General features: G+C 42.7%; 1 pseudogene; it reads right to left on the minus strand.

Annotated features, from left to right (window-relative positions):
• Nucleotides 1-4,198: 4,198 nt before the first annotated feature.
• Nucleotides 4,199-5,049, minus strand: LOC119057015 (NADH-cytochrome b5 reductase 3-like; annotated as a pseudogene).
• Between the last annotated feature and the right edge of the window lie 3,901 nt (nt 5,050-8,950).

Genomic DNA, 8,950 nt, shown 5'->3' on the forward strand with positions numbered 1-8,950 from the left:
TTAGTTTCTCATGTATAAATAGTTAATATTTATAGCTTAAGGTGTTGCCAGTGTAGCAGGAATAAAAAGCAAGTGATATACGACACTGCCGCCATTCTCTGTTCAGAGAAGGTCTAATTACATGGTTTTGGCAACACTGGCTGCTCCAATGAAGCAGTGAGATCATTGAGTCAAATAACTCTCCTATCACAGCTCATCTTTGTACTTTTATAGCTAGATTTTACAACCTGGTCTCTGCCTTGATAATTAAAGATTTCATTATTCATATGCCTTCATTGCTTAAAACTTGCCCCACATTTTTGGCTTTAGCCTTTGTCCCACTTTTTGGTATGTCACTAAACAGGCTGAGCACTCAGTAAACTATGCTATTCAGATTCTTGCATAACATTCTAGTGTAGAACACAGTGGTCTTTTTGTTGCAGAGAAATCAGCTAAAGAATGTTCTCATTTATATGGTGGTAAAAACCTCAGACGTTACCTGTGTGATACTGCTATACATTTTTTTAAATAAATTTTTACCTAAATAAGCTATTTATTACACATAGCATTGAGGAGAATAATGTTGACTGAAACAAAATTATGAAAACTGTTTTAGGAATGTAATCCAGAAATTCACAGGCGTATGTCAACACATACGTTTGTCCTAAGTAATTCAGGAGTTAATGCAGGCTCTTTCTCTGCTCTCCCATATTAACTGAACTAGGGTGATGGTAGGAAGTGCCCAGGTTTCTACAGATAATCAACTGCTTATTGAGTCTTGCCTGCCCTTTAGTCAGTGGCCATTTGTCAAGTGTGGCATAAAGATAGCTTTTAAACCCATTAGGTATTTATTTAAAGACTTGACAATCCTCCAGCTGCAATGCCAGTATGCCCAGGTATGTTACTTGGTGTTCATGACAGAACATTCTCAAGATCTTCGCCTTCCATGATCGGTTCACAAACTGCTGCTCCCATCTGAGCCCTGTGCCAAGGCTTCCTGAGCACCAGCTCAGTGGCGAACTGCAGTCTAAAAATTCTAGTCCTAAGATCCTTGGGCAGACGAATGCCAGTGACCCCAGTGTCACATTCAGGAAGTCGCTGGTTCAAGTACCATATTCAGCAAATTCCCAGGCATGACCAAACTTGCTAGAAACCAGAAAGGAATTCTGGGAAATAGGCCAGGATTCTGGGTGTCATTGTCATTCAAGCCAATTCTGGTTTCAAAATTCTTTTGAGATTGTTACTCAGTGATCAAAATGCACTGAACAGGGCTTGGCCGCAGGTCACAATACAAGAAATACACTGAGGAATCATGTTTGTATATTGCTGGCTTTTTGGTATAAGAAAATTTAATCCTTGGTTGAGAAGTTTGTTTTATTTTTGGTTTTACATAAAATCTACTGATGAGGCCTATCCAAATAGACATAAAACTAGATTAGGACTTTCTATCAACTATAATCAGCCTAATCCCTTATCTTCCATCTTCCCTGTTTCCAAAAATGCCATGAAGAATTAATAAAAAAGCATTTTAAGATGCTGTAATAACACAAGGAAGACATGACTCAAAAGATACTGTCAAGAAATGGTAAGCCTTTAATGATAGGCTTTAACAAGTGCATAATAGTATCCCTAAATAATCTATTAATGTGATGTGGTCTCAATAAAAATAATCTACTAATGTGATGTGGTTTCAATAAAAATGCAACAGGATTTTTTTGAAGCCAGAAAAACTTTCTCGAATTCATATAGAAAAATGTAAGAACAGCTGAGAAATTTCTTAGGGGAAAGAAGAGTAAGGGTGATACACCTACTATAGAGTAAAACATAGCGTAAAACTGCTGTGAACAAAAAGTAATAGTGTATGAAAAGACAAGAGAGACCAGTAGGAAAAACTATGAAAAACCAGAAATGCATCAAATAGACAAATTTAGCATATGATGAAGATGACAAATGAAATCATTCACACTTGCTCTTAATGAAAAGGCCAAGAAGCAATAAATTTTAAATCACTGGTGAGAAGAGTCTAAAATGAAAGTACAAGACACCACTTTTCACCTGTAAGATCGACAAAATTTGAAAAGCTTGATGACATGCTCTGTTGGTTGAAGGAGTAAGAAATAGATACTTTCAAATGTTTGCTAGTGGAAATATGAATAGTTACAACCCTTTTGGAGGGTAATTTGGGAACAGCTATCAAAGCTGAAAATGCCCATGCCCTTTAAATCAGCAATTCTGCTTTTATAAATTTACTCTTCAGATATTCTCACACATGCAAAATGACCTACACATAAAATAATTCATTGCAGAATTGGTGACGGCACCAAGATTGTAAGCAAATAGCCATTGGTTGGGAGTCATTAAATGGATGATGTTACCTCCATAAAGTGGAATGATGTGCAACTTAAAAGATTTTTAAAAATTAAAGATAAGGCAGTTCTGCATGTATGGGTATGGGACCATCCCCAGGCTGTATGGTTCAGTGAAGAACCCGAATGCAGAACAGTAGGTGTAGAATGCCGAGTGCAGCAGAGGCATCCAACCCATGGCCCACGGGCCACATGTGGCCCAACACAAAATTGTAAATTTACTTAAAAGCCTTCTTTTGGCTCATCAGTTTTCATTAGTGTTTGTGTATTTAATGTGTGGCCCAAGACAACTCTGCCTCTTCCAGTGTGACCCAGAGATGCCAAAAATTTGGACACCCCTTGTAGAGTCTCATATGTAGCATGTATACTATTATAGGGGGTGGGATAATATAAAATACCTCTGAAAGATAAACTAATCCTCGTGGTTTTCTCTGCAAATAAGAATTAGCTAACTGAAGGACAGGAGTGGGGAGGGAAACTCACTTTCAGCTATACAGTCTTTTGCGTGTTTAATTGTATGCATGAGTTACCTATCCAAAAACAACAAACAATACAACCCTGATTAATTTATATACCACAGTCTAAATACCATGGGATGTAAATGCTCCTTTTTCTTTTGAAGATTATTGAGAGTACAAGACATCGGGAGATTGTAGAAGGTAAGAAACGGAAGTGTCTTACCTAGATATTCAGGAAAATAAAGGATTGGGATCTTTAAAAAGTAGGATGATTTAACTGCCCCAGTCTTCTGAAAGAACTTAAACAAAATTACTGACCCAGACATAGCTGTAAGTCGATCTAATAACCTAAATACCTTGTTTTTAATATTAGCAAAGTTTTATTTCAATGTTTTCTCTGCTCATAAGTGACTGAAAAAGCCAGTATGCAAAGGTAACCCTCTGTCGTATAAAGGCAACATGGAGGCCACTGAGGATTCGGCCAAAGGATCTGCTCCCTCATGCTGGGGTGCAGTCAGCGGGAGGGATGGGTTTGGGACAAAAGAATAAGTAAACATTAGCTCTGCCACCAGGGTTGGTGGCCCAGGACCCTGAAGCAGTCGATGTAACCACCGAGCTGACAGCTTGGAACTCCAAAAGCTGTTGAGAGTTTGGGTGTGTTCGGGAAATTGTGGAGGCTTTGGGAGGGCCCATGCACCAACCAGAGGGGCCCTCGGCCAGCCCCTTCCTCCCTGGCCCTGTGGTGGGGACAGCTTCTTACCCCAAGCAGTCCCCACCGAGGAGACTCTTGGACGGTACATATATGCAGTGTCAGGGGCTAAGGCCTGGCCTGGCACTGAGGCAGGTAGTGAGGGGCAGCAGGCAAGGGTCCCGAGCTGGTGGCAGGGGATTCCTTGGTACCCACAGCTCTGGATGCCTGTGTATTTACGTTTATTTCCAGACGGTGGTCTGCCCTGGGAGGAGTGAATGGAGCACAGTACTGGTGGCCTGGGTCCGGTGGTGTAGGTGGTGTGGGGATGCAGGAGGGACAGGGCCTGGAGCCAAGTATCCCTGGTAAGAACCTAGTGAGGGTCAAACAGGAACCTGCCCTGAAAGGTGGCTGTGGTGGCCCACTGCAACAGAACCCTGTTCCCAAAGGGGTCCATTAGGGGCCCGCCCAGCAGGGTGGCTACCCAGGCATCAGCGGGCCAGGCTGAGCCTGGGGCCCTAGTGTGAGATGTGGGGGAAGTGACGTTAAAGATGACATGGAGGAAGGGGTGTGGACTGGACACGTGAGGACGCTGGGCAGTCCTGCCCAGCCCTCAGAAGGAAAAGCAGCACTCCTTGGGGTGGCCCACGTGGTCCAGGTTGGGCAGGCCAGTGCCCTACATTGTGTGTGGCATTCACAGGTCAGCATCAGTCCCTGATCATCTCATTCTTGAAGCCCCCACTGTAGTCCCACACTTCAGGGGCTTTGTCCACCATGTGCCAGGCCTTGAAGTGCACAAAATGTTCATTTCCCATTTCCTCTATCTTGGGCCGTGGCAGGTTGGCCACCTTGGTCTGGCTGCCAAAGAGCAGGTGGCACACGGTGTGGTCCTCTGTGTCCTTCAGGATGATGCAGATCACCTGCAGCTTCAGGGTGACGCTGGTTCTTCGTGCTGTTGCCAACACACCTGACCACGTGGATGGCCGGGTTGGATTTCTTGTCCTGGCAGATGGCAAAGTTTGTTCATTTGCCCGCACAGTCCGGCATCAGGTTCACACCTGGGAACTCAGTGGTGTCTCCAGTCTTCATGCTTTCCAGGTGCTGGGACATCCTCCCTCTGGTGGGAAACTTGGGATGGGTATCTTTGGAGTAAGCCTTGATGACCAGGTCCACGAAGCCTTTGTCATCACACTGGAGACGGGCGTGCGGCCGGACAACTAGGTTTCCGTGATCAAAGCCGAGAGGTAGATGTGCTGGCCAACAGGGAGACCCGGGGAGCGCTGGGCGATGATGGCAGGGCAAAGCGGAACCTCCAGGTGTCAGGTCAATGGCCTCCTTGTCAGTGAGCCGCCACAGGTACTTCAGGTCCAGGCTCACAAGGGTGAGGCCCGGGGTGGAGCGCTGGAGCAGCTTTGTAAGCAGGTTGTAGAGGACCAGACTGGGGAGAGACCGCATGGGCCAAAGTGCCCAGCTGGGCCAGGGGGTGGACGTGCAGCTCTCGCTCCACCAAAGCCAACGCAGAGCCTAAATAACTTTTAAAATAGCAACACCTGCCCATGAACCTTAGCCTTTGGTCCAAACATTATAGAAATAGTATTTAAATATGCTCAACAGGATTTAAACCAAGCACTTGGGAGCTCCTCAATGAATTCATTGTTTTGTTTTACCTTTGAATTGTTTCTCTTAAGTAGTGAATAATGTTAGACAAGGGCAGAAATGTACCCCAATGACTATGAAACCTGGTTCTTTCTATGCTGGAGAAGAAGCAAATTATGTAAGATCAAAACTGACTGTAGCCAATTCTGCCTTCTAAGGACAAAGAAATAATAACTCATGCCAGCAGGGGAGTGTGTGCTAGCAGCTTCACACAAAAGTCAAAAGGAAGCCTTTGCCCATACTTCCTTCACCTCGAAGGCTGGAGATTCACACTCCCTTAGAGGAGCCATTGGTTTTTTTTTTGCAAAACACACTAATGAGCTTGGGGATATGCAAAGGCCGGGCTGGAAAAGATCAAAGGAGCTCTGTAAGTAAAAAGAACTGCGCTGAGGAGTGGAGAATCCTAGAGCTCAGGCAAATTCAAGGCTGGGCGATGCGGAAATGGTCTCCAGGGGAAAGGGAAACCAAGCATCCTTCTGTAAAGTTTGCCGCACACACAGATGTCTGTGCAAATGATCATTTAAGAGGAACAAGGTGGAAAGGGCTGATATTTCTCACTGGGGACAGAATGATGTAGAACAGTAACACCAAGTGGTCAGGCAAAACAGTTGATAAATCAAATTAAATCTCCAAATCCTGAGGTGATTGGAAAATGCCTAAATTACCCAAATTTCCCTGAGGAGGGACAGAGCTCAAGCTAATTTCCTTTGCATTTCGAAGGAGAAAGTAATCCCACTGACGTACGGGTGATATACTTCCCTCCACTCAAGACCTGTACAATAAGATTATGAAACAGGCAATCCGTTTCTGTACCAACAGCATTGAGGAAGCACATAGGCAGTGCTCGGAACTGCCCATCCTAAGAGTAGACTTGCGGAGACTTAAACTAACTCGGTCCCCAACTCCTGGTCAGGATATCAGACCCCTTGACTTCTAATTCTCCCAAGATTTTTCTTTAAATACTTGCTTCCTCCAAAGAACTTCTTAAATTCTCTCCCCAAAGAACTTTCTAAGTATTTAGTCATAAAAAATCCATGGTTTTTTTTTTTCCCCAGTACTTTTCAGTGTATTTACACTTAAATCTGCTAATCCATTTCAAATTTATAGTGGCATTATAGGGAAAAGTATTTTTTTCACACACTTAGTTAACTGTTCAAACATTTTTTACTGAATAATCAATACTTCCCCTATTTAATTAAAATGTCATTTCATTATGCTAAAATTATTATGTGTAAGTCCATTTCAGATATTCTACAAAATATCTGACCAGTACTCTTGAAAACTATCAAAGACATGAAAAACAAAGACTGAGAACCTGTCACTGAGGGAGCCTGTGCAGACCTGGCGACTGAAAGCCGGGCGGGACAGCAGAAAAGGCAGTGGGGAAAAAGGCAGTCGGTCGTTTAATTAATAGTGTTGTGCACGTATGAATTTCCTAGTTTTAATAAATATAGCGTGGTAATGTAAAATGTTAACTTTATCATTATTCTCCTTTAAAAAAAAAAGTAAGGTTCTCCGTTATGACTTCGAGGGTTTTTTTTCTAATCAGAACTTTAAAATCAGTTTTTCTACTTCTAAAAAATTTCCCGTGGTGCTTTCATGGACATTGTTAAATATCTAGATTAATTGGGAGGTGGTGGGCATCTTTATTGATATTGAAACCTCCTATCTAAGAATGTGCTTTTCCATTCGAGTTTTGTTTTGTGTCTGTTCGAGTTTTATTTGTATAGATTGTGAATGTTATTTCATTCTCTTGTGAAGTAGTTTGTCCTTTTTTGTGACTAATATATGATCCCTTTTACCCATTATCTTTCCTCAGTGGTTGTCATTTGTATGTATTAGGCTACCCATTATAAAATTTTCATTTCTGTAAGTCAAAAAAATGGTTAAACATTGGCAATTGTATAGCTTTTCTAATAGGAATACTAATGATTTTTTGATATTTACTTTGTTCATAATTACCTTAGTGTTGTCATACTTCGTTGGGTGAGTTCCTTGAATTTTTCAGGTGTGTAATTATATATATATTTTTTTGCCATTTTAACATTTAATTTTATATTATATGAAATTTAATTTTCATAAGGTAAGATTCTAAATTGGTTTTCCCCAATAGTTAATTTTTTAAAATATATTTTATTGATTATGCCATTACAGTTGTTCTATTCCCCCCTTCATTCCCCTCCACCCTGCACACCTCCTCCCCCACCGTTCCCCCCTTTAGTTTATGACCACGTGTCTCAAGTTCTTTAGATTCTATATTTCCCCTACTATTCTTGCCCTCCCCCCTATTTTCTACCTACCATCTATGCTATTTATTTTCTGTACCTTCTCCCCCTTCTCCTTCTCCCACTCCCCTGTTGCTAACCCTCCATGTGATCTTCATTTCTATGGTTCTGCTCCTGATCTAACTATCCTCTTAGTTTGCTTTTGTATTAGGTGTGGTTCTTAATAACTGTGAGTTTGCTGTCTTTTCACTGTTCATATTTTTTATCTTCTTTTTCTTAGGTAAGTCCCTTTAACATTTCATAGAATAAGGGCTTGGTGATGATGAACTCCTTGAATTTGATCTTATCTGAGAAGCACTTTATCTGTCCTTCCTTTCTAAATGAAAGTTTTGCTGGATAGAGCAATCTTGGTTGTAGGTCTTTGGATTTCATGACTTGGAATACCTCTTTCCAGCCCCTTCTTGCCTGGAAGGTCTCTTTTGAGAGATCAGCTGACAGTCTGATGGGAACTCCTTTGTAAGTGACTGTCCCCTTATCTCTTGCTGCTTCTAGGATTCTCTCCTTCATTTTAATCTTGGCTAATGTAATGATGATGTGCCTTGGTGTGTTTCTTCTTGGGTCCAACTTCCTTGGGACTCTCTGAGCTTCCTGGATTTCTTGGAAGTCTATTTCCTTTGCCAGATTGGGGAAATTCTCCTTTATTATTTGTTCAAATAAGTTTTCCACTCGTGGCTGTTCCTCTTCCCCTTCTGGCACCCCTATAATTCTGATGTTGGAACGTTTACAGATGTCCTGGAGGTTCCTAAGCCTCTCCTCATTTTTTTGAATTCTTGTTTCTACATTCTTTTCTGTTCGATCATTTTTTTCCTCTTTCTGGTCCACTCCTTTGATTTGAGTCCCAGTTTCCTTTCCATTACTATTGGTTTCCTGTACATTTCCATTCATTTCAATTAGTTTAGCCTTCATATGTTCCTCTAATTTGTACTAAAATCAACCAGTTTTGTGAGCATTGTGATTACCAGTGTTTTGAACTGTGCATCTGAAAGTTTGGCTATTTCTTCATCAGCTCTGGGGCTCTAAGTTCTTCGGCTCTGGGGCTCTAAGTTCTTCTTGAGCCATGTTTTGATCTGTTCATGCCTGTTAGGTATGAGGAGGGGAGCCTTAGTCCTTCACCAGGGCGGGGCCACCCAGGTCGCTGGTTTGTGACGCTGTAGGTAGGGGCGGGGTCAGAGAGAGACAATGGCGGTCCCCTCTGCCGCTTCCTGCCACTGGGGCCTGCACAGTCTGTCTCACCGCTCCCTCCTTCACTGGTTTATCTGCAGGCAAATGTGTGACCGTGGTCAGCCCTCAGTGAGTCCGCCCGCTTATCCACACATGGGATCCACCTACGGCTGGCTGTCTGTCGGCACACCTGGGTCGCGCCTGGGTCGCGCGCCCCGGTCGGTTTGTGGATCTTTCCTGCCCGACCCCGCTCTGCAGCTGGCTCTGCCCCTCTTACTGGTTTGGCTGAAGGGTTCGTTGTTGTCAGACTTCTGTGAAGTTCAATTTTCTGTGGTTTTGGCTGCATTTTTGTTGCTA

The sequence above is a fragment of the Artibeus jamaicensis genome, unplaced genomic scaffold (assembly GCF_021234435.1).
Source record: "Artibeus jamaicensis isolate MK-2021 breed Jamaican fruit bat unplaced genomic scaffold, CSHL_Jam_final contig_548, whole genome shotgun sequence".
Taxonomy (NCBI): Eukaryota; Metazoa; Chordata; class Mammalia; order Chiroptera; family Phyllostomidae; genus Artibeus; species Artibeus jamaicensis.